Here is a 23,750-nt window from a genome sequence, read left to right on the forward strand (position 1 = left end):
AGATTACTCTTGGTTTTAGTCTGAGATCAGCTTTGAGTAGGGGGTCTACTTGTAGGAGTGGCCATGCTTTTTCTAGTATCTGTTTTATCGCTTGATGTTGGCTAGAGAACCTTGTGATAAAGCTTATTTCGTTTTTTCCTTCTTTGGTACTGGTATTTTTCTCTGTATGTACCAGGGAGTTTCTATCGGTGCATCTGGCTTTTCTCTTTGCTTCATTAATCAGTTTCCTAGGATAATGTCTGGCGGCAAATTTGCTGGTGAGGATTTTTGCTTGTTTATCGTAGGTTTTGATGTCACTACAATTTTTCCGGATCCTAAGGAACTGTCCATATGGAATATTCTTCTTCCAGGGTTTATGATGACTGCTTTTGTAATGAATGTATGAATTCGCATCCACGGACTTAAAGAAATTCTTAGATTTTATTGTTGATCCGTCGTGATACAGCGTTAGGTCTAGATATGCAATTTGACTACTACTGTAATTAGAAGTGAAAGCAAGACCCCAGTCATTGCTATTCAGATATTTACAGAAACTTTTTATTGAATCTTCATCCCCATCCCAGATGAAGATAAGATCATCGATGAATCTTCTGTACATTATTATATTGGAGGTGAAGGGATTGTTATGGCCCAATAGACGTTCCTCAAATAGTCCCATCGTGAGATTAGCATAGCTGGGAGCATAATTTGTCCCCATAGCTGTGCCCCTAGTCTGTAGATAAATGATATCTAGAAAGCTAAAGTAATTATGGGTCAATGTGTATGAGATAGCATGGATCAGGAAGTATTTCTGTTTATATGGCATAAGTTTGTCTTGTAATAAAAAGTGCCAAATGGCTCCCAGGCCCACTCTATGGTGTATGTTGGAATACAGTGCTGTGACATCCAGGGTTACCCACTTGTAGTTCCGTTTCCACTCAATATCAGTCAAATCAGACAGGAGGTGTGTGGAGTCTTTGAGATATGATGGCAGATTCTTGACATAAGGTTGAAGATGCTGGTCTATAACCTCTGACAGATGGGAAGTGAGTGATTCGATACCAGCTATGATTGGTCGTCCAGGTGGATCTTTTAGGGATTTGTGAATTTTTGGTAAGTGATAGAAATGTGCCATAACTGGGTCTGGGATCAGGATGAAGTCTTTTTCTTGTTTGCTTATAATGCCCTCTTCAGCTGCCCATTTCGTCAGATCTGACAGGGTTTTCAGGTAATCCTTGGTCGGATCGGTGTCTAAGACTCTGTAGTAGTCTTTATCGCTCAGTATTCTTTTGGCTTCCGCCAGATAATCTTTCCTGTCCATCAATACGATACCTCCTCCTTTATCTGCTGCTTTGATTATCAGTTCTCCATTAGTTTCCAGATTCTTCATCGCTCTTTCCTCATTCTTCGTGAGGTTCCTTTTGTCTACACTGGTGTCCATATTGCTAAGATCCTCCATGACCCGTCTATAGAAGGCCTCTACATACGGCCCCTTGTGGGAGGTAGGGAAAAATGTGGATTTATTTTTCAACTTCGTATGGATGTATTTCTCAAAAGCTAATTCTTCTTGGTCAACATAGATAGTGGAGGTTAGTTCATTAGAGTTAAGTATTATGGGTGATAGTATACGGTCTTGTGTAGTCTTTTGGGTTTGCAGTAATTTAGCGCTGAAGTATCTTTTCAGAGTCAATTTCCTAATGAAAGAATTCAGATCTACAAAAAGTTCGTACAGGTTAGACGTCTTTGTTGGGCAGAAGGAGAGTCCCTTCATGAGTACCTGTTCTTCTATCGTACTTAATTTATAGCTGGATAAATTGAAAATGGACTTCAGTTGGGGATCCCTTGATGGTGGGTCTGCCTTTACAGTGAGGCCTTTCGATTTGTTCTTTTTGCCTCCTCTCCTTCCTCTCTTTCTGAGCTTGGGGCCATTCTTTTTAGAGGTCTCAATGGTGAGGAAATCGTCAACGGAGCTGGTCTGCACAGTGTGTCCTGGAGCCTGGGGTATAGAGGCGGCGTCTCCCCCAGGATTGTAGGTAATTCTAAAAAAGACGATGAAGACGTGCCACCTGTAGAGAATGATTCAGAGGTACTCGGTCGCTCTTGTGTACTGTTGAAAAAATCTGTAATTTGATTCTGTTGTGTTTCCTTTTCACTTAGTTTCTTTTTCGAGATTGTAGGTAGTCGTGCATTCGTAATCTTCCTTGCTGGCTTCCCTATGGGGACAGGGACAGCCGAGCCACTTTTAGGAGGCTCTCTTTCTTCCGTATGGGCTACATCATTCTTCCTTGAAAAATGCAAAGGAGAGAACCGAGAGCCAAATATAGTGTAGTATGTTTTGTCAAATGGAAAGAGTTAAAATAACAATAAGAGATATACTCACAAGTCAGGGTTACCACTAAGGCAACCACTGATGGTGCAGGTGGGGAGAATTATAACCTGACCCCACTCAGGTTTAAGAAGTCGCTCTCTGTAGACAGGAAAAAACGGGGATACACCCCTCCACCAAGGGTGGACTAGATCAATGAAGGATAAGGAGTAACAGAGGCGCCAGATTAGTGTAAAATGTTTAAAAACCGCTTAAAAGGAGGGGGGTTGGTGGTTACCACCCTCAGGTAAAGAGTGACCAGCCAATGAGTCATATATAAATGAACAATGAAATTTATTTTAAAATCTCCAGGCAAGCAACGCGTTTCACGGGTCCAAAGCTGTGTCCCAGTAGGCGCTTTTCCTTCCACTGACACAGTCGTGTATGTCTCCAAATCGATTGCCTGATGAAGCGGGCTTTGGACCCATGAAACGCGTTGCTTGCCTGGAGATTTTAAAATAAATTTCAATGTTCATTTATATATGACTCATTGGCTGGTCACTCTTTACCTGAGGGTGGTAACCACCAACCCCCCTCCTTTTAAGCGGTTTTTAAACATTTTACACTAATCTGGCGCCTCTGTTACTCCTTATCCTTCATACATCATTCTTCCGTTCATCTGAGTTGTGTAGATATTCTTCTTGTGAATTGGCGTGGATCGTCAGTTCCAACAATTCGGGAGAAATAATTGGAGAGGACGGCCGGCTGCTTCTGGGCCTATCATTCCTAGATATTGGATTTGTCAGAGGTGTACTGAAAGTCTCTGATTCCTCCTCTGTTCTGCTGGTCTGAGTTATGTCCCTTATTGGTGTAGAATATGGTCCTGATATTGATGAATTTACTACTGGGTTTTGTTTCTTCGGGGTTCGTAGTCTACCGGTATTCTTGGCGGAATGTCTGACTCTTTGAATTGGGTCTTTGATCGTAGGTCCCCGCTTCTTATGTGGGACTGTTTTGCCAAGCTTAGGTGCTTGTTTCACTCTTAGTTGTAGTTTGTTCGGTTTTCCATAGTCAGTGCTTCCAGCTGCTGATGTCTGGACAGGTGCCTGCTCCTGGTTTTGATGATGTGGCTCTATGTGTGGGCTTCTTGTTGCCAGTGTTGGTACAACATCGGTCTTATTATTTGGTGTATCTGCTCGTTTTATATGTGATTCATTGCCAGGTATAGGGGCCCCTGGTGGTTTGTGTCTCGGTCTGGACTTTCTCTGTTGGTTATTTAAATAGAGATTCCTATCTCTATTCAGCTTGCCCAGTTTGCTCTCAGTAATAGCTACCTCAAATCTATTTAATTTATTGATTAATATGTAAGAAAAAGACTTATATTGATCAGAATCTGCATACCCTGCCATTCGGAGTTTCTGGGCCTGGATTAGTGGTTGTAATTCAGAAATGATGGTTCTGCGTTTGGTGATAATGCGTTCCATCTTGCCCCTTGAACATAGTTCAAGGTATTCATACCAATCTTTGGTGAAGACTGGATCATCTGGGAAGGGAGATTCAGTGGGGACTCTCAGGCCCCCAGGCGATATTTTTTCCTCTATATAAGTTAATTGCATTTCAATATCTGCAAGATTGAAGAATTCAGTTTTTAACAGTTTCTCTAGATCAAAGAACATGGGGCTTAGGTCTGGTATTTGAGGTTCGTCCCTTGTTGTTTCATCTGTCTGGTCAGACAATGGGGATGAATCGGGCCTAAAATTGCATTTCCTGAACTGGTCAAACAGACGGGTCCGTTGTGGTTGTCGGTCTTCTAGTAGGTCCATCCTCCTTAGGGGTAGTTGTTGGTCTTCCACTGGTCTTTCCTTCCCGCAAACGGATATTGAATAATTCCAGTACCGTCTTGTTAGGTGCAACTATAGTAGGGTAGAAAAAAGGGCGGGACCTAACGCTGTATCACGACGGATCAACAATAAAATCTAAGAATTTCTTTAAGTCCGTGGATGCGAATTCATACATTCATTACAAAAGCAGTCATCATAAACCCTGGAAGAAGAATATTCCATATGGACAGTTCCTTAGGATCCGGAAAAATTGTAGTGACATCAAAACCTACGATAAACAAGCAAAAATCCTCACCAGCAAATTTGCCGCCAGACATTATCCTAGGAAACTGATTAATGAAGCAAAGAGAAAAGCCAGATGCACCGATAGAAACTCCCTGGTACATACAGAGAAAAATACCAGTACCAAAGAAGGAAAAAACGAAATAAGCTTTATCACAAGGTTCTCTAGCCAACATCAAGCGATAAAACAGATACTAGAAAAAGCATGGCCACTCCTACAAGTAGACCCCCTACTCAAAGCTGATCTCAGACTAAAACCAAGAGTAATCTACCGCAGGGCCAAAACACTAAAAAATATACTGGCTCCGAGTCGAATTACTAACAGCAAAAAACAGAACACAGAGGAAGTTCAGATAGCTAGCCAGAAACGGGGTGTGATTAGCTAGTGCAGACAACCAAGATGCTTATGCTGTGAAAAAATCTGCCAACAAGCTACAGATTTCTGCTCTAAAACAACACGAATAAATCACTTGATATATCAAAATATGGACTGCTCAAGTGATTTTGTCATATACTTAATAACATGTCCATGTGGACTCCAATATGTGGGACGTACTACCCAACAACTTCGCACACGATGGGGACAACACAGGAGGAATATCTTGAGGGGCTACCTAAAACATGGCCTCTCGAGACATTACAAAACCCTACATAATTGCAACCATGAAGACACGACCATCTGCCCAATTGAACAAATCCCAGAAACAACCCAAAACAGAGCTGGAAAACTTAGAAGTAGGGAGATGCACTGGATTTTTAAATTAGGCACCCTACAACCCGAGGGGTTAAACATCTGCCTTGAACATAATCTTTGAGACACTCTTAGTAGTAGCATGCTATTTTCCTGATATGATCATAAGAAATCTATCAGCTACCCCCACATAGGACCTTTGATAGCCCCCCCCCCCCCGCTCTAAGTCCCATTGAGAAATAACACATATACAACGAAACTTTAGTGTTAAAAAATTAGGTTTAACAGCATATATAAGCACCCCTCTACTGTCCTCCATAGGCTCCAGCGATATCAGTGCACCGTTTTGAAATAACTTATGACCCTTTGTGGCACCACTCAATCAAATCTACTAGGTGGTTTTTAAAGAATATAATAATTTGGAGGCTTTTGCCTCTTATGTTATCCTACCCCCATGTGTGTATATACGTTGTGGCATATGTGCATGTATATATGTCTGGGTTGCTTAACAGAACGCGCATATACATGTTTTTTTACATAATTTTATCTTTGTTTTTATGTATAATCATATATACATATATATGTGTTTATTTATTCTGTTTCTTGTCAATATACATTACTGTATCTTAACTTTATTTCTGTATATACAAGGCTATGTTAGCTAGGCCACGTGCAGAGAACCTTTAAGGTAATGCTAAGTAACTGAGCATATATCTATCAAAATAGATGGACGTTTGTAATGCAGGCTCCAACAAAATGGAGGCTACCATTGGAGCCACTCTGACCTCCAGAGTTGGGGGATGGAGACTCGTTTCCCAGCTTGTTTACTGTTGCTGGGAAACAGAGAGAGACATATCCTAACCACGCCCCTGCTCGCTCCCCGCTCAGAGCGGGTGGCCGCGTTTCTCCCAATGACGTCACGCGTCACGTGGCGCGATGACGTTGTACGCCATACGCTACGCGGTGGCGCTACGCAACTCGTCCAGGAGCTATCAGGAAGTAATCTTTTTGTATTTAAATCCCCAGGACACGAGCGCCGTTATACACAGGCGCCCGAGATAGTTACCCTTCTACCTGGAGGTAAGCCCTAGCAATTTATATATGCACTCTCTAAACCTAAATACTATTGGTCGTTACCAATTGGTGTAACTTGTTTTTTTAAAAAATGTTTTACGTCCTATTTATTCAATACCCCGAAGCAGTACATCCTAGGTGTCCCCAGACACTACACCCATTTAAAAAACCAACATATGTGGTGAATTGAGGTATCATTATGGATAGCCCCATGTATATGGTTCGCTACACATACACATATATATATCCCTTTAGGATTGTTAAATGCACTTTGTGACGCAGATTACATCAATAGGGCTACACCAGTTGTATTTAACATAACTGTCCGATCAGCACAGCGATACATGTGTGCAAATATACAGATATTATGTTCTCCTTTTTACTTTTTTATATATATATGTTTTTATTGTTATGGGTTAAGCTGTATACTATCTTAAGTGCTCTGTGTGTATATGTTTCTTAGGGCACACCACTCGACCTGAGGAAGCGGTTGTTCCGCGAAACGCGTTGTCATTTTTAAAGTGCCCAATAAAGCTAGATATTCTTTATATTATTCAGTGGATGGACTGCTTCATTTAAGGTAGGACCATCCTTTTTATATATATATATTATATATTACCACCAGCGTGGCTGCTAGCCATTACTTATCGAAGTGCACAACACACTAGTTACTTGTCACGGGCGCCTCCGACTCTACCCTATTTGTGAGACTTGTAGTTCCTTAACAGCTGGAGGGCCAAGTTTGCCCATGCCTGATTTAGCCTGTCTAATTCCCCCTGATTTGTGACTAATCACTATTGTGCTTTTATGAAAGCAGGAAGTAGACACACTGCAGATTTATTGCAGGATTTGTATCAGCTGTAACAAAGATAGCTGCGTTTTAGCTGGGGCAAGCATGCCCATGTTGATTATAAGCTAAAAAGCAAGTTTTTAACTCGCTTCAGAGTCTCTTTAAGAGACGTGAGGAAGAACCTCTAGAGAAAACCAAGATTAGGATGCTACATTCAAGACAGAAAGAGAAATGATAATTGTCGCCAATTGCTACAGATTGGCTTCCTTCAAAGACATCTCTTCATGTTTAGCAACAGGTTGTACAGCTGGTTACTTGGCAGAAACACACACAGCTGTTAGTTACTAGTCTGAATGCTCACATACTCATTCCTTTACATCATCTTGTGTTTCTGGATAGATATCTGTGGGGTATAACGCTATCTGGCAGAAGCAGGGCAGGACACAAAGGCAGTGGCGATTCTGGCGATTAACAAACAGGTTTCCTGTGCGCAATCAAGCCTATTATTCTTTCTTTATTGCACATACGATACTATCAGCATCGGTTTCAATGTCTTCTTAAAGCAAACCACAAGCAAAAAAACAAAACAAAAACGTATTATTTAATGAATTGTATGTGTAGTATGGATAATGAATAGATTATTAGTAGTAAAGAAACAAGTCTCATATTTTTATTTCCAGTTATATAGCTTTTTTTTTTTTTAATAACATTGCGTGATTCTGTCATATTTGCAGTTTAGAAACCACACTGTGTCTCTTTTTAGCTGTAAAACAAAGCAGAAAAAATGATCCTCTGAACCTTCCTGCAGTAAAACCTTATCTCATGCTCTCTCTCACTGTGTTGTTGGCTGTATAAAGGGCTTCAGAAAACAGGACTGTATTCCACCCAGTGAATTAAATAGCTCAGAGAAGCTCTTTTGCATAGATTCATTATGATTCTGATACATTCGTTTATTTTTGCTTCAGGTATGCTTTAAAGTGGCCATACACGCATAGATTGCTACCCAATGTGGGAAACAGATCGATCCCTCTCTGACCTAAATCTGTTCAGAGAGGGATCAAATCCCTCGATACCCTGGACATAGATTTTCAGTGGATGCAGGATTCATTAAGGACTGTAATGTGTGTACAGGCGAAGTGGAGAATGTGGGTGTATAGCGCGCCTGTGGATTTGGGCATTTTGCGCACAATGTAATTAGTGGCTACGGTAGTGCCAAGAAGGTAATTTGGGCACGATGTAACTTAATTTGGCTATTATATAACCAGAGTCCGGCTAGCGGTGGGGAATGCAGTGATGATGACTGAAGCCAGAGATCGGCTATCATATACTGTAGCTGACCTCTGGCTACGATATCGGCAGTGATGGGCGTTCTTAGATTTCCACGGACACTGCGCTCTCAATGGATTCCCAAATCTTTCAATCCTCTGTGCCTTTATGCTCCAGTTTGTAAACATAGAAAAAATAAACAAACAAACATAGCGTGATTCTGTAAATAACATATAACTACACCACGTGTAATGAAATTCTCATGTGGTCCCACCACAGACAGGTATCACAGCTCCTCACCCTCTGTAATGGCTGCCAACCCACAGACAGCATGTGCGTTTACTCTCCAGTGATTTTAAAGCTTTCACCTTCCACCACACTGTGCTGCATAAATATCACCAAGATCTCCAGCCTCTCACCTTTTACAAATGCTGACAAACTATAGGTTAGCTATAGCGCTTAATGAGTTCCACTCTCGTTGTTTCCTCACCAGTTTATACCTCCATCACAGCAATGATCCATCAAGCTTACAACCTATTGACTAAAGAGCATAGCCGGCCTTTGATATGAGCGACCTGAGCGGTCGCTCAGGGCGCCGGCTTCCAAGGGGGCGCCTATAGCTGGTTGCCTATACTGAGGGGACCTATAGCTGGCTACCTATACTGAGGGCTCCTACACCTGGCTACCTATACTGGAGGCACCTACGCCTGGCTACCTATTGGGGGGTGGAGACCTTCAACTGACTTCCTATACTGGGGGCACCTTTGCTTGGCAACCTATATTGAGGGCACCTATTCATGAGATCCTATACTGGGGGCACCTATTCCTGGTTACCTACCTATACTGAGTCTGAGGGCGTTGGGGGGGCGCACTGCGGCTATAACGCGTGGTGCAAATTGTCAGTGCTGTGCTTTCATTCTAAATGGGGGGGAGGCGGCTAACTGTCCCACTGACTGTTTTTATTAATATTCCTGAAAGGTGCTAGCCTTCATTTTTAAGTGTATTCAGGATAATGCACTCTTTCCATCCATTCGTGGTTATTAATAGTATTTTTTCCATTATACATACGTGACGTGTCACAGAGACTGAGCATTTGTGTCACAACGTCAAAAAGGTTGGGAACCACTGTCCTAAGAGATATCTCAGGAGAAAAGGTGAATTCCACATGGGCCTGTATGTGTGTATATACGTGCGTGCATGCGTGTATATGCATGTGGGAAGAGGATGAGGGGGGGGGGGCACAAAAATCAGGTTTTGCTCAGGGCGCTGTGAAACCTAAGGCCGGCCCTGCTAAAGAGGAGTCTTCATAGCGTAAAACTGTTGCTTTAATTTAAAAAGTTAAAAGGAATTGCACTCACATGTTCCCATAAAATTATGCGCATATAGTATCCACAAGACGAGCTGTAGTCCACGTCCTTAAGCTCCGCCCAACGCGTTTCGTATCAAATACTCATCAGGGCCCCTGATGAGTGAAATTTAGTGTTTTCTATAGAAACAAAGTTATTTTAATTATGAAAATGGACGTAATTTTATGTCTAATAGTAATTATGAAAATGTAAGTAATTACGAAACTCAGGAATGTCATTTGAATGCAGTTACTGATAATGCAAAGGTTCCTGCACGTGCCTGTTGCTTTAAATGTATCAGGAGGCTTTACCTGCAGCCACTTCTAAGACAGGTGCTCTTTGTGCACAGGTGCACTTAGCGGTCAAGCATGCTGAGACACTTGGTATTGGGCCTTGCAATATTTGATAATGCAAAGGCCCCTGTATGTGCTGTCGCTTAAAATGTATCAGGAGGTTCCGGACTGGAACACAAATTTCCATGTTAAACTCGAAATTCTGACTTGTTTCCATTACGGAAACAATCGTAATTACGAAAACTGATCGGAATTACAAAATTTTGCTACTACGTAATTTTGCTAATTAAGTGAAGTTCCATGTAACCGTAATTAGGTGATTACACTCATCACTTAGGCTCCCTGCACACTGCATGCGATTTCGATTCCGATTTTTAATCATTTTTTACATCCAATTCCGATTCCAATTTTTAATCGTTACTGCATGCTGCGTTTTTTCCTCCGTTTTTCTGTTGACTGCATTCAGAGAAGATTGGAATTGCCAATTGGAAACGGAATCGGAATCGGAATCACAAAACGGATTTGCAGTGTGCAGGGAGCCTAACTGAGTTTTTCTTTTGCTTCTCCCAGTGGATTGCACTCCAAAGTGAAAGAATGGAGACAACAAAGAGGAATTTCCTTTCAGTGGCATCAGGTATCGGCTTATACTTTAATATTAAAATGAACAATTCATACTCAAAAAAGATTCACTCACATACAAAAGGGTCCCAATCCACTTAGGACCCTACCTGGCTGAATGCACTTCCCACATCAGTGGTACTTTTCTCATGTATCCAACAAGCGTGTATACTGATCACTGCCTACTCTCGTCCTGACTCGTTTCGGGTTCCACCGTCATCAGGGGTAGAAAATGTTTGTGCCCCTTTCGAAAATTTTCTAATTTTCTTTAAAGGGGCACTATGGCGAAAAATTGTAAAATTTTAAATATGTGCAAACATATTTGCTGTCACTTACAGTAGGTAGTATAATCTGACTATTTTTGGACTAGTTCATGTCTTCATAGGGGGTTCTCAGGGATTTATTTTCAAAAGCACTTAATGAATGGCAGTTGCTCTGTCCAACTACCAAAAAACTGTGTAGCGAGCAGGGAAGCTGGCCAGCATCATTGTTTAAATCCTTTTTAGGGAATATCTTTATAAAGAATAAAAGCCTTGCTGAGAATCCCCTATGAAGAGATGGACTAGTCCAAAACCTGACACTTCTGTCAGATTTCTACTACCTACTGTAAGTGACAGCAACATAGGAGAAAAATCATTTATGGCTCATTTTACTCTGGAAATAAGTACTTCTTATTCGTCTCTGTTTGCGCATATTTTAAATTTTACAATTTTCACCATAGTGCCCCTTTAAACACCCATGCAAGGAGAAAATTTGAAAAGGAAGTTAGTTACAGCAACTTCAGTATTGCTCCATTAAAGCGGGATTTAACAATAAAAATGTGATTTTCCTACTATTTATTACCCATACAGTTATCATATTTGCTTTTGTGCTCACATATTATCATCCATTTACAAATTACAAGTTCCCAAAGTACAGTTTATCTGCTCTGAAAAGGTGCCATTGTAATTTATTGCATAACTGCTGTATTTATATATTATAATGTATCCAGTATGGACTTGTCTTCTGAGTACACCTTCTGTTTGTGTGTGGCTGAAACACTGCCAGGAATGTTTACTAATTGCGGCTGATAAGGAGACATAAACATGATAATTGAATCACTTCATTAACTTTAAGATTTGAATTTTAAGCTTCCCACTGAAGAAGAAAGTGCTGTCTTTAACTGTTTGAATGCTGTATTGCTACCATTTTATTTTTTTCATAGTAGGTTTTATGGTGTAAAGAATCTTTTAGAGCAAGGACGAAATGTTGAGTTTCATACCATTTTAATGCAGTATTTTGTAGAGAAGGGATTTATGAATCAGACAGCCCTGCTGCAGTAAATCTGCCACTCTCTGTATTGGACTTCTTGCTGGGCTGCAGAACTGATAAATGCGTGTGGGAGTCTGTAAGCCGCTCCCTGCACAGATCTCGGTGACGACTTCTCTTATTTCCTCCAATTATCCGGTCATTGAAGAGAGAGGAATGCCGGCACACTTATAATATTACCGGAGCAGCTGTGAATGTCAATAACCTAACACGCCATCATTAGCCGCTGACTGGAGGGGAACGTCAAATTAGCCCGTAATGAAGAAGTCATTGAGGGTCATGAGGGATAAAGCGAGGTATTTGCTGACACACGGGGTGTAAAGTCCTGATTATTGCAGTGAATGATGAGACCGAGGAGACGAGTGTCCTTATTACACTTGTTGCCTCGGTGGGACGGTATGGACGGTATCCTGGCCTCCGCTAACTGTCTGTATACACAAGATAGATCTGCACTCTGGATTCTAAGTGTGCCAGGGCAGACAATATGCAAGGAAAGACACTAAATTGCCCATGTAAAGCACCTCTCTATGTGTAAAGTATAACAATATTTATTAATACGATCTAGTAGTACAAACATAATAAAACCACTTAAAAGAGAACAATTCATATCACTGGCAGTATGACCATAAATGGACTTACATGTGACCATACTTGTCTGATTGTACCTTTTGTGGTGCTAATTATGAATTCAGATATTCTATCATGGAGGCGGGCGTTCGCAGGCACGGATGCAAACTTTCGCTTATGGTTGCGGACATTTACCTACGAACCCTTTTTCTTGGGAGTATGTTTACATATACTGTACATGAATTTTATGGTTGCTCTTCATTACTCGGAGATCGGTCCTGTCAGTGGAGTAGCTAAGAAGCTGTGGGCCCCCGCTGCAAGTTTTACATTGGGGCCCCCCAAGCACTCTATACATAACAATTGATACGGCGCACCAAAACCTGCCAATGGCAACTACAGTATCAGAGGTGCAAGAAGGGGATGGGGAATAGTTTGTTAATGATTACCAATATTCCAAGTATCTATAGAAGGGATTATTATGAGCACAGGACCAATAGAGAGCTAATACTGTAGTTGAGGGAGGGCCCTTCGGGGTCTCTCTGGCCCAAGGGCCCCAATGCCGTGGCTACCTCTGCAACCCCTATTGCTACGCCCCTGGGTCCTGTATCACACCGATTGATGATCCCGTGTGTGAGCACATGAACTGGGACTTTTGTTAGTTTATATTTTTCCCATTTCCCCTTTCCTTTTACAGAATAATAGACTCAGTAATGTAAATTAGCGTGTGCATGCTACACACAATCCTGCAGGGCCGGATTTACCATAAGGCATTATAGGCACCTGCCTACAGGCGCCTAATGATGGAAAGGCGGCTTACTTTCCTCCCTGAGTGCCTCCCTTCCTCTCTCCATTACTATACAGAGTTTTGAGGGGAGTGTACATGAGAGGTTACTCAACCAACTCTCAGCATTTCACCAATGAGATTTACTTTCAATGGGGCACCTCTAGCTACTTAATACTGAGGGTACCTCTGGCTACCTAATACTAAAGGGCACCTGTAGCTACCTACGCTGGGCAGTGGAAGTAAGGGAGAAGTGACAGCAGGGCCAGTCAGCACACTTGTGTTGTTGTTCGGTGGGGATATTGTAGGCTCATGGAGGGGGGAGTCTGGGGTGCCAGGACATCTGTGCATATAGGCTCCTGTAATGTAAATCCAGGCCTGCTGCAATCCTGTCAGCATAGCGTGCGCTTTTAAGTTACGCGTGATCCTTCTACCTTCCGCGCAATGCGCTGTAGCGCGAATGTGATATTTCACAAGCGCGGGTGCTACTACGTTAATTAATATAGTAGTGGCCGCACTAGTGAAGTATTGCGGTCACACTACAGCACATAGTGCAGCAGTTAGAAGGATCAGGCGTAACTTAAAGTGGACCCAAATTAAAAATACAAGATTTCAGAAATTAAATCTATTTTCTAACTTATAATAATAAATAGCAGCCTTTTTTCAGCTGCATGATGACAAATATAAAATATTTTACATTTATTGGAGGAACCCCTCCCTTCCTTTCATATTGCCGGGACAGAATCCGGCAGACTGGTGGAGGAGATAAAAAACAAAAACAAAACACAGGCTGCTACTGATGATGTCACAGGGGAGGTGATCTCAGCTTGTGTGAGATTTCACATAGACGACGCCCCTGTGAGGGAGGGTAGCTGATTACAAACACACCCATGATCTAAAACCTCCTACTAAGCTCAGAAGTAATGGCTGCCACCAGTATAACCCTAGTTATGAAAAGAGAAGGGTGAAAAGCATGCACTGAAATGCCCATAGGCTTGAAGGAGTGTTTATCATTGTATGTGTCAGAGTGGTGCAACTAAATATTTTGAATTAAAAAAATGTTTGGTTTGGGTCCGCTTTAACAGCACACACTATGCTGACAGGACTGCGCATAGCGTGCGGGTGCTAAATTTATCCCGTGCTACTTGGGTGAGGTAGGTTTACCGCACTTTAGTGACTCATCCTGTTTGCCTGATGTCACACTAACAATCTTAGGGTGTGTGGTGCCTGCTGACCATCTGTGATAAGGGATAACAGGTGTGTCTTCTGCCCTCGTTTTCATGGCGAAATGTTCTTTTTAGGAGGGCTTAAAGAGGAACTGTCGCAAAAATTTTAAAATGTAAAACACATACAAATAAGAAGTACATCTCTTCCAGAGTAAAATGAGCCATAAATTACTTCTCTCCTATGTTGCTGTTACAGTAGGTAGTAGAAATCTGACATTACTGACAGGTTTTGGGTTAGACCATCTCTTTATGGGGGATTCTCAGCATGGCCTTTATTCTTTATAAAGACACTCCCTGAAAAAGATTTATACAAAGATGCTGGCCAGCCTCCCTGCTCGCTGCACACTTTTTTGGCAGTTGGACGGAGCAACTGCCATTCACTAAGTGCTTTTAAAATAAAGAAAACCCTGAGAACCCCCCATGAGAAGATGGGCTGGTCCACAATCTGTCGGTAATGTCAGATTTCTAGTACTCACTGTAAGTGACAGCAATATAGAAGAAAAGTAATTTATGTCTCATTTTACTCTGGAAGAATTGTACTTCTTATTTGTATAGGTTTACATGTATTTTACATTTTTTAGATTTTCGCGACAGAGGTCCTTTAAAGGAAATAAGATGTTGTGGGTGAGGGGGTGAAATGGAATATGAAATACTTTTTTTTTTGTTTGGGAGCTGACACTGCTGGGAGTCTGATACTATTGGCTGAGTTAGGGGGCGAGTATTTGCTATGTGCTTGTTGTTTGTATTATCTAAATTTATCATTATTATAACATAGTTACATAGTTACATAGTTACTTTGGTTGAAAAAAGACATACGTCCATCGAGTTCAACCAGTACAAAGTACAACTCCAGCCTGCTCCCTCACATATCCCTGTTGATCCAGAGGAAGGCGAAAAAACCCTTACAAGGTAAAAATTCCTTCCCGACTCCAGATGGCAATCAGATAAAATCCCTGGATCAACATCATTGGCATTACCTAGTAATTGTAGCCATGGATGTCATTCAACGCAAGGAAAGCATCCAAGCCCCCTTTAAATGCAGGTATAGAGTTTGCCATAACGACTTCCTGTGGCAATGCATTCCACATCTTAATCACTCTTACTGTAAAGAACCCTTTCCTAAATAAATGGCTAAAACGTTTTTCCTCCATGCGCAGATCATGTCCTCTAGTCCTTTGAGAAGGCCTAGGGACAAAAAGCTCATCCGCCAAGCTATTATATTGCCCTCTGATGTATTTATACATGTTAATTAGATCTCCTCTAAGGCGTCTTTTCTCTAGACTAAATAAACCCAGTTTATCTAACCTTTCTTGGTAAGTGAGACCTTCCATCCCACGTATCAATTTTGTTGCTCGTCTCTGCACCTGCTCTAGAACTGCAATATCTTTTTTGTAATGTGGTGCCCAGAACTGAATTCCATATTCCAGATGTGGCCTTACTAGAGAGTTAAACAGGGGCAATATTATGCTAGCATCTCGAGTTTTTATTTCCCTTTTAATGCATCCCAAAATTTTGTTAGCTTTAGCTGCAGCGGCTTGGCATTGAGTACGATTATTTAACTTGTTGTCGATGAGTACTCCTAAGTCCTTCTCCAAGTTTGATGTCCCCAACTGTATCCCATTTATTTTGTATGGTGTTAGACCATTGGTACGACCAAAATGCATGACTTTACATTTGTCAACATTGAATTTCATCTGCCATGTATGTGCCCATATAGCCATCCTATCCAGATCCTGTTGCAATATAACACTATCTTCCTTAGAGTTGATGATTCTGCACAATTTTGTATCATCTGCAAAAATAGCAACATTGCTCACTACTGTATCCACTAGGTCATTAATAAATAAATTGAAGAGCACTGGACCCAGTACAGACCCCTGTGGGACCCCACTGCTAACAGTCTCCCATTTTGAGTATGATCCATTGACCACAACTCTTTGTTTTCTGTCCATTAGCCAGTTCCCTATCCAAGCACACAGACTCTTCCCCAGTCCTTGCATCCTCATCTTTTGCACCAGACTTTTGTGGGGAACAGTGTCGAAGGCCTTAGCAAAGTCTAAGTATATCACATCTACAGCATTCCCCACTTTATTTATAAAGCGTTAACATATAACAAAGGATAGTGGAGCCATTACAACATTAACCTTCCTGGCGGTAAGCCCGAGCTGAGCTCGGGCTATGCCGCCGGAAGGCACCGCTCAGGCCCCGCTGGGCCGATTTGCATAATTTTTTTTTTGCTGCACGCAGCTAGCACTTTGCTAGCTGCGTGCAGTGCCCGATCGCCGCCGCTACCCGCCGATCTGCCGCTATCCGTCGCGCCGCAGCCACCCCCCCCTCCCAGACCCCGTGCGCTGCCTGGCCAATCAGTGCCAGGCAGCTCTATGGGGTGGATAGGAATCCCCTTTGACGTCACGACGTACGTCATTCCGCCCCGTCGCCATGGCGATGGGGGAAGCCCTCCAGGAGATCCCGTTCTTTGAACGGGATCTCCTGATCGCCGGAGGCGATCGGAGGGGCTGGGGGGATGCTGCTGAGCAGCGGCTATCATGTAGCGAGACTTTGTCTCGCTACATGAAAAAAAAAAAAAAATAAAAAAAAAAAAAGATTTGCTGCCCCCTGGCGATTTTTTAGCAAACCGCCAGGAGGGTTAAACAATTTTACACAGGGACAGTACAGAGTTAAACAATGGTACATTCGACACACACAAGCAATAGAACACAGCAGTACATGCATCCAGCTACATTTAAGTGGTCAGCAGGCGCTCGTCAGCCAATCAGGATGCACTGTCATACACCCTTTACCTGCCATACCACATCTAGCAGCCATTAGCATTCAGGTGGGAAGCTTCAGTTGGACGCAATCGCAAGATTACGTCACTAGCAGGACCGTCCCGTGCAGGCATTCCTCCCACAGGGGTCCCTCCCTAACCGCTCACCTGTCCGCCGTGTCCTAGAGCTGAAAAAATGGTACACAAGATAGTGATATAACGATAAACAGTGGTGCGCAGATTGCAATGTAGGGATAAATATAGCAGACGAGTCACTAAGTTCTTATGCTGGCAGAGAAGAGCACACAGGGAGTAGGGCCCTGCCAAATAAGCTTACAATCTAAGGAGGGGTGACTGGGACACATAAGGGGTGGAGCTAGAGCTATGAAAATGGCGGGTAAGCAATGATGAACAGATGGGTCTTTAAGGCCAGCTTGAAGGAGTGGGAGGTAGGGTGTGATCCTGATGGGGGGGGGGGGGGGAGTTTCATAGAGTAGGGGCTGCTCTGGAGACATTCTGGAGCATGTGAAGTGAGGTGAAGTCATCCGTAGAGTCTTGAAGGAACAGAAAGAGTGTGTTGGGGAGTATCTCTGGACAAGATCCGAGATGCACAAAGTGGAGGTATGGTGGATGGATTTGTATGCCATACAGAGCAGTTGTAATTCTGAGGGGGATAGGGAACCAGTGAAGGGGCGCTGAAGAGGAACAGGGGAGGAGTGAATGAGCCTAGCTGCATTCATAGCGGATTGCAGGGGGTGGAGACCAGGAGTTTGGTCGTGTCAGGGGGTATGTACGGGTAAATTTTGGCAACGTTGCAAAGATGGAAGTGGCAGGATCTGCAGGTGGGAGGTGAAGAAGAGTGGAGCGAGTATTAGCCTTCCTCTGTGTTATTCTGCTATTGGATGGGGGAAAGAGAGGTGGTGGAACTTAGGAAGGGTGGTCGTGGCACCATAAAATTTTCACACAGGGGCCCCATGCTTTGTAGTTATGCCCATGGGTACGGCATATCCTTACCATACATATATATTGCCACTCTGGTAAGTGTAAACCAAGCTTTATTTTTGTGACTTGTCATTTCATACAATCAATGATTAGAGATGTTATCTGAATTTTCACAAGCCGATTTTCTTTGCCTTGCAATGCCCTGTCCTGTATGTGATCTGAGCTGCAGCTTTGCAAAGTACTAGAACAGTACTAGGCAGATTTTGTAAACTAATTACCTGACAGCTTGACCATCTGCCATTTCAATTGGTCAGTACCCACCTGTGTCCTGTCCTATCAGGTGGTTGGCTTACAGCCTGGCCACCTTGACCTTCTCCATCATCTGGTCAGGCCATGGCCTAGCCTCCTGCAATGCATTTGGTCAGACGGGCACTTGTTACAGCAGGTTGTCCAGACATGTAGTAATTCAGCTCCCTGCAGAGACACGGGGCACACAATCCTCTGCACAACAGACAGCTCTGATGGGATTTCCTCTTTGTTGCTCATGAAAGGCAGGGGGGAACGGTAGAGGAAAAGCCACTGGGATGATCCCACCTGAAAGCACAAGCTTGTTAGTGGCAGAGAGCTAATCTAGTGCTGAAGATCAGACCCCTCGGCGTGGGAACCATAGAAAAAATAAACAGGCAGCTTCATGGGAGCCTCCAGCGGCCTATTCAGGCAAGCCTTTAGCTAAATAACTAAGAGGATTTCCCTCTTCAGATTAAGAGATCATAAATGATCTTACACACGGCGAGTCAGAGGCTAAATACATTTCAGCAGGCCAGGAGGGAGCTGACATTTAATGAAGAAATGCCTTGATAATAGCACTTGTAATGTCCTGCTGGAGAAAGCATTTAATGTGATCACAGCAGCTCGGAGGGAGGCGGGAGGGCCGGACAGGACAAAAGCCCGACACTACAAAGACGTCTGAGGCCATTCTTCCCAAATCTTCCACACCGGGGCTCATTATAGCCTCTAATGTCTCCTGCGCCGCTGGCCTGAAGATTAATCACTTATCTGATAAACGGTTTCCATGATATCGCATGGCCTGTAGGGGAAGAACTTCTTATCTGCAGCCATGAATGTCTGGATGGGACCAGATGTCACTGGATTCTTAAGTTCATTCCTAGTAGACATCCCAAATCTCAAGGTTACCCAGTCCAACCTTCTACCCTTCAGTATTTTGCAAAATACATTGGGCCAGAATGTGCTCTATTTTGAAAGGCCTAACGATCAATGAATTGAATATTTAAATATGGAGATATTTTATTTATTAAATAATAAATAAGGGTCATATGAAAGAAGTTCTAGCTGAGGGAAAGGGGAAGAGAAGATAAGATGATTGGGGGGGGGGGGGGGGGGGGGGAAGAAGGACTCTTTGTACTTTTGTTCCACTTCAAGAACAATCCCACTGCCCGGTTGTAGCCAATCATTTCTTTATCCCGCAATAAGTGTGACCCGCCTTCACAGTAGCAAAGTCCTGCAGAGTCCTTGGTAGGCATGTCTAGAGTATTCTTGAGATGATCATAAAGTTAGGACATCATGCAAGAGAAACTACATCCGGGCACATGCTCTGCAGTAAAGTGGTGCCTTTATTCCATCCCCAGCTTCCCCATACACAAGTGAGAGTTTAGCCTGACAGCTGTTTCGCAGGCTCAAAGGCCCACTTCTTCAGAGGCAAGATTATAATTAAGGTGCCATTTTACTGCAGAGCTTGTGCCCGGATGTAGTTTCTCTTGCTTGGAATCAATGTATCTTCTATCTGGAGGCACAGCACCTACACCTGTTACCCCCAAGCTACTGTGCAATCTGGTGCCTATGATCTACTTTTCTCCCTAATCACACGATAAATTTAGCACAGCAAGTGGATGGGGTTGGGAGGACTCCTATGCATCTGTGCCTGCTTGTCCTTGAAGACACATATTAAGTGCCTCTTTTAGAGGAACAATTTTTAGTGTAAACCATAAACCTTTATTATCATCTGTTCTTATTTCAGCAGCTGTGTAAAGGTTTGTATAAATAAATGTATTAAACAACTATTTTAGGTATTTACTGCATCTCACATAAGTGAGTACACTTCTCACATTTTGTAAATATTTTATTATGTCTTTTCATGGGACAACTTTATTGAGCATCTGCGGGGTAACCTTTAACAGAAGGTGGAAGAGCACAAGGTCTCTAAAATCCACCAACTTTGTCATGGAGGAGTGGAAGAGGACTCCAGTAGCAATCTGTGAAGTTCTAGATAATTCCATGCCCAAAAGAGTTAAAGTATATCCGAGGCGATTAATTAAATCTAGCTTTACTTACCTGGGTCTTCTTTCAGTCCCTAGAAGTCACGTGTGTCCCTCGCCGCAGCGTCAGTCATCTCAGGTCCCGCTGGCAGCCTCTAAAATATTGCTGACCCCCGACGGATTAGCGTCTTCTGCACCTGGGCAGAAACACGCCCTCATCATCGGGTGTGGCAGGCGAGGTACGCTCCCAAGATTTGGGCACGCTCAAATTATGGTTAAATTAAGCCATAAGTACAATGTATGGCGACATTTCATTTGGAAATAAAGATGTATTTTTTTTCAATTTTGTTATTTTGGTTTTCTTATTGTACCCTATCAATAATTATAAGCCCTAAATTGCAAAAAGAACAGTAATACACCCTCATGTCATATTTACAGTATTTAAAAAGCTAAGTCCCATAAAGTAACAATTTACATAGTTACATACGGTAGTTATTTTGGTTGAAAAAAGACATACGTCCATCGAGTTCAACCAGAGAATTTTAAACTCCCTCACTTTATTTTTTTTTTAGAATTGTGTTATATGGGGGCAGGGGGCAGATTATAGGGAAAGGAAATGTATATTTTATTATTTTTTATTGTAATATTCTTTTTGGCCACATTTTCCTGTCTGGTTAGAACGCAGCTCCAGGCGTGTTCCAGACAGCAGAAAAAGACAGTTATTGCCATCTCCAATGTTATGATTATTGTTTCTCATTGCAACAGTGATCATTGTCACTTTAGACACTTAAAGGGAACCTAAACTGAGAAGGATATGGATTTTTCCTATTAAAATAATGCCAGTTACCTGACTTTCCTGCTAATCCTGTGTGTAATACTTTTAGCCACAGCCCCTCAACAAGCATGCAGATCAGGTGCTCTGACTGAAGTCAGACTGGATTAGCTGCATGCTTGTTTCAGGTGTGTGATCCAGATACTACTGCAGCAAATTGATCAGCAGGAGAGTCAGGCAACTGGTATAGTTTAAAAGGAAACATCCATATCCCTCTCAGTTTAGGTTCCCTTTAAATTGGCCTTGGGAATGTATTTTCCCATTCACCAATCTGTGCACTACCGCGTGAGGCTGTAGGCGTGCACGCCATGCATAAACAGTGAGGGACGAGTATCTATGCTCCTGGGAGCTCAAGTGCAGTTTTCAGGGATGTAGATACTCATCCCAGGGAGAGGAAAAGTGGTTAAATGTTGTAATAACCAGGACAAATAAAAATGTGGGTTTTATCTACAGTTGCAATTTTTATTTTTAAACTTTAATGGCTTAAAACTGAAAACCAATGACTGTTATGCATTTTTTTCTTCTTATTCCCTTCAAAATGCACAGGAAATAAAATAATTATTAACAAAAGGTACCACCCAAAGAAAGCCTAGTTTATTCAACGACAACAAAAAAAAGATATGGATCATTCAGGTATGATAAATAGTGATAAAGTTATTGGCAAATGAGTGGGAGGAGCGTGAAATGAGGCAAACCTAGGAAATATTTTTTTTTTCTCACCTGGGGCTACTTCAAGCCCCTAGAAGTCTATAAGGTCTCACCCTAAAGTTTCACCGTTCTCAAGGCTGCCGCTGTCTCTTCTGTAAGATTGTAACCCATAGCTGGGTCGCTTGTGCAGTTCAAGTCTTTATAAACTGCCTCATGTATCCTTTAAGGGGAAATAACCTGTGGTAGTTCCTAGTTTAATAATACCCTTTTGGCTATTTTTTGTTTTTGCTAAGTGCTGAAAAATAATTTTGTACAGAAGTTGAAAAAATAATCTCCATGAAGAAAAAGGGCCCTCTTCTATAAAAAAATATCTGATATTGTATTGGTACCTTTTCAGCAGACAAGACTGTAGCCCCGCTTTAAATCTTAGAAATATAGAATAGAGTATTGGAGGAAATAAAGTGGGTTTTTATTCTCAACGTAACGTAGATCACAGCAGTTAACCACTTCAGCCTACAGTGTTGTTTCACCTTATGCATCCGAGCAATTAATTCGCCAATAACTTTATCATTACTTACTGTTTTTTATTGTATATTTGTGTTGTTAAATGGTCAGTGTTGTAAATTGTTTAAAGAGGAACTCCAGTGAACATTTTACTGTTGGTAGGTGATGTAGCTGCTGCATGGTTTTTGGCAGTTGGAAACAGCTGTAAACAGCTATTTCCCACAAAAGTTCGAACTTTTCTTGTGGGAGGGGTTACTTGTGGGAGGGGTTTCACCACAATATCAGTCATACAGCGCCCCCTGATGGTCTGTTTGTGAAAAGGAATAGATTTCTCATGTAAAAGGGGGTATTAGCTACTGATTGGGATAAAGTTTAATTTTTGGTCGGAGTTTCTCTTTAACCACTTGCCGACCGCCCACAGCCCATGGGCGGCGGCAAAGTGGATGCCTTAAGGACCGCAATACGCCTTAGGGCGTTGCGTCCTTTTCCTATGCCGGGGGAGCGATCGCGTCTTTGATGACGCGCGCTTCCCCCGGCAACTGGCTCCGCCCACCCGCCGTAACATCCCGCCAGCCATACGGAAGCGCCGGCGGGATGTTAACCCCGCGATCGCCGCTACAAAGTGTATAATACACTTTGTAATGTATACAAAGTGTATTATACAGGCTGCCTCCTGCCCTGGTGGTCCCAGTGTCCGAGGGACCACCAGGGCAGGCTGCAGCCACCCTAGTCTGCACCCAAACACACTGATCTGCCCCCCCCGCCCACTGATCGCCCACAGCACCCCTCAGACCCCCCCCTGCCCACCCCCCAGACCCCTGTTTGCACCCAATCACCCCCCTAATAACCCATCAATCACTCCCTGTCACTATCTGTCAACGCTATTTTTTTTTATCCCCCCCCCTGCCCCCTGCCCCCTCCTGATCACCCCCCCACCCCTCAGATTCTCCCCAGGACCCCCCCAGACCCCCCCTGTGTACTGTATGCATCTATCCCCCCTGATAACCTGTCAATCACCTGTCAATCACCCATCAATCACCCCCTGTCACTGCCACCCATCAATCAGCCCCTAACCTGCCCCTTGCGGGCAATCTGATCACCCACCCACACCAATAGATCGCCCGCAGATCCGATATCAGATCACCTCCCAAATCCATTGTTTACATCTATTCTCTCCTCTAAACACCCACTAATTACCCATCAATCACCCCCTATCACCACCTGTCACTTTTACCTATCAGATCAGACCCTAATCTGCCCCTTGCGGGCACCCAATCACCCGCCAACACGCTCAGATTGCCCTCTGACCCCCCCTTATCAATTCGCCAGTGCATTAATTACATCTGGCGTAGAGGTTAGCTCTCTCGCCTTGCAGCGCTGGATCCCCGGTTCGAATCCCAGCCAGGGCACTATCTGC

General features: G+C 43.0%; 1 long non-coding RNA gene across 2 annotated transcripts in view; it reads left to right on the forward strand.

The window, feature by feature from the left end:
• LOC137533953 (uncharacterized) overlaps positions 1-23,750 on the forward strand; it is a 404,091-nt gene that overhangs the window by 319,110 nt on the left and 61,231 nt on the right. The window contains exon 2 of one of the 2 annotated variants that reach the window (XR_011024260.1): positions 21,728-21,814. The exons of the other annotated variant lie outside the window; for it this stretch is intronic. This is a non-coding gene — a long non-coding RNA (uncharacterized lncRNA). The remainder of the gene's footprint in view (positions 1-21,727; positions 21,815-23,750) is intronic. 2 annotated transcript variants of the gene reach the window in all.

This window comes from Hyperolius riggenbachi, chromosome 10, assembly GCF_040937935.1.
Source record: "Hyperolius riggenbachi isolate aHypRig1 chromosome 10, aHypRig1.pri, whole genome shotgun sequence".
Lineage (NCBI taxonomy): Eukaryota > Metazoa > Chordata > Amphibia > Anura > Hyperoliidae > Hyperolius > Hyperolius riggenbachi.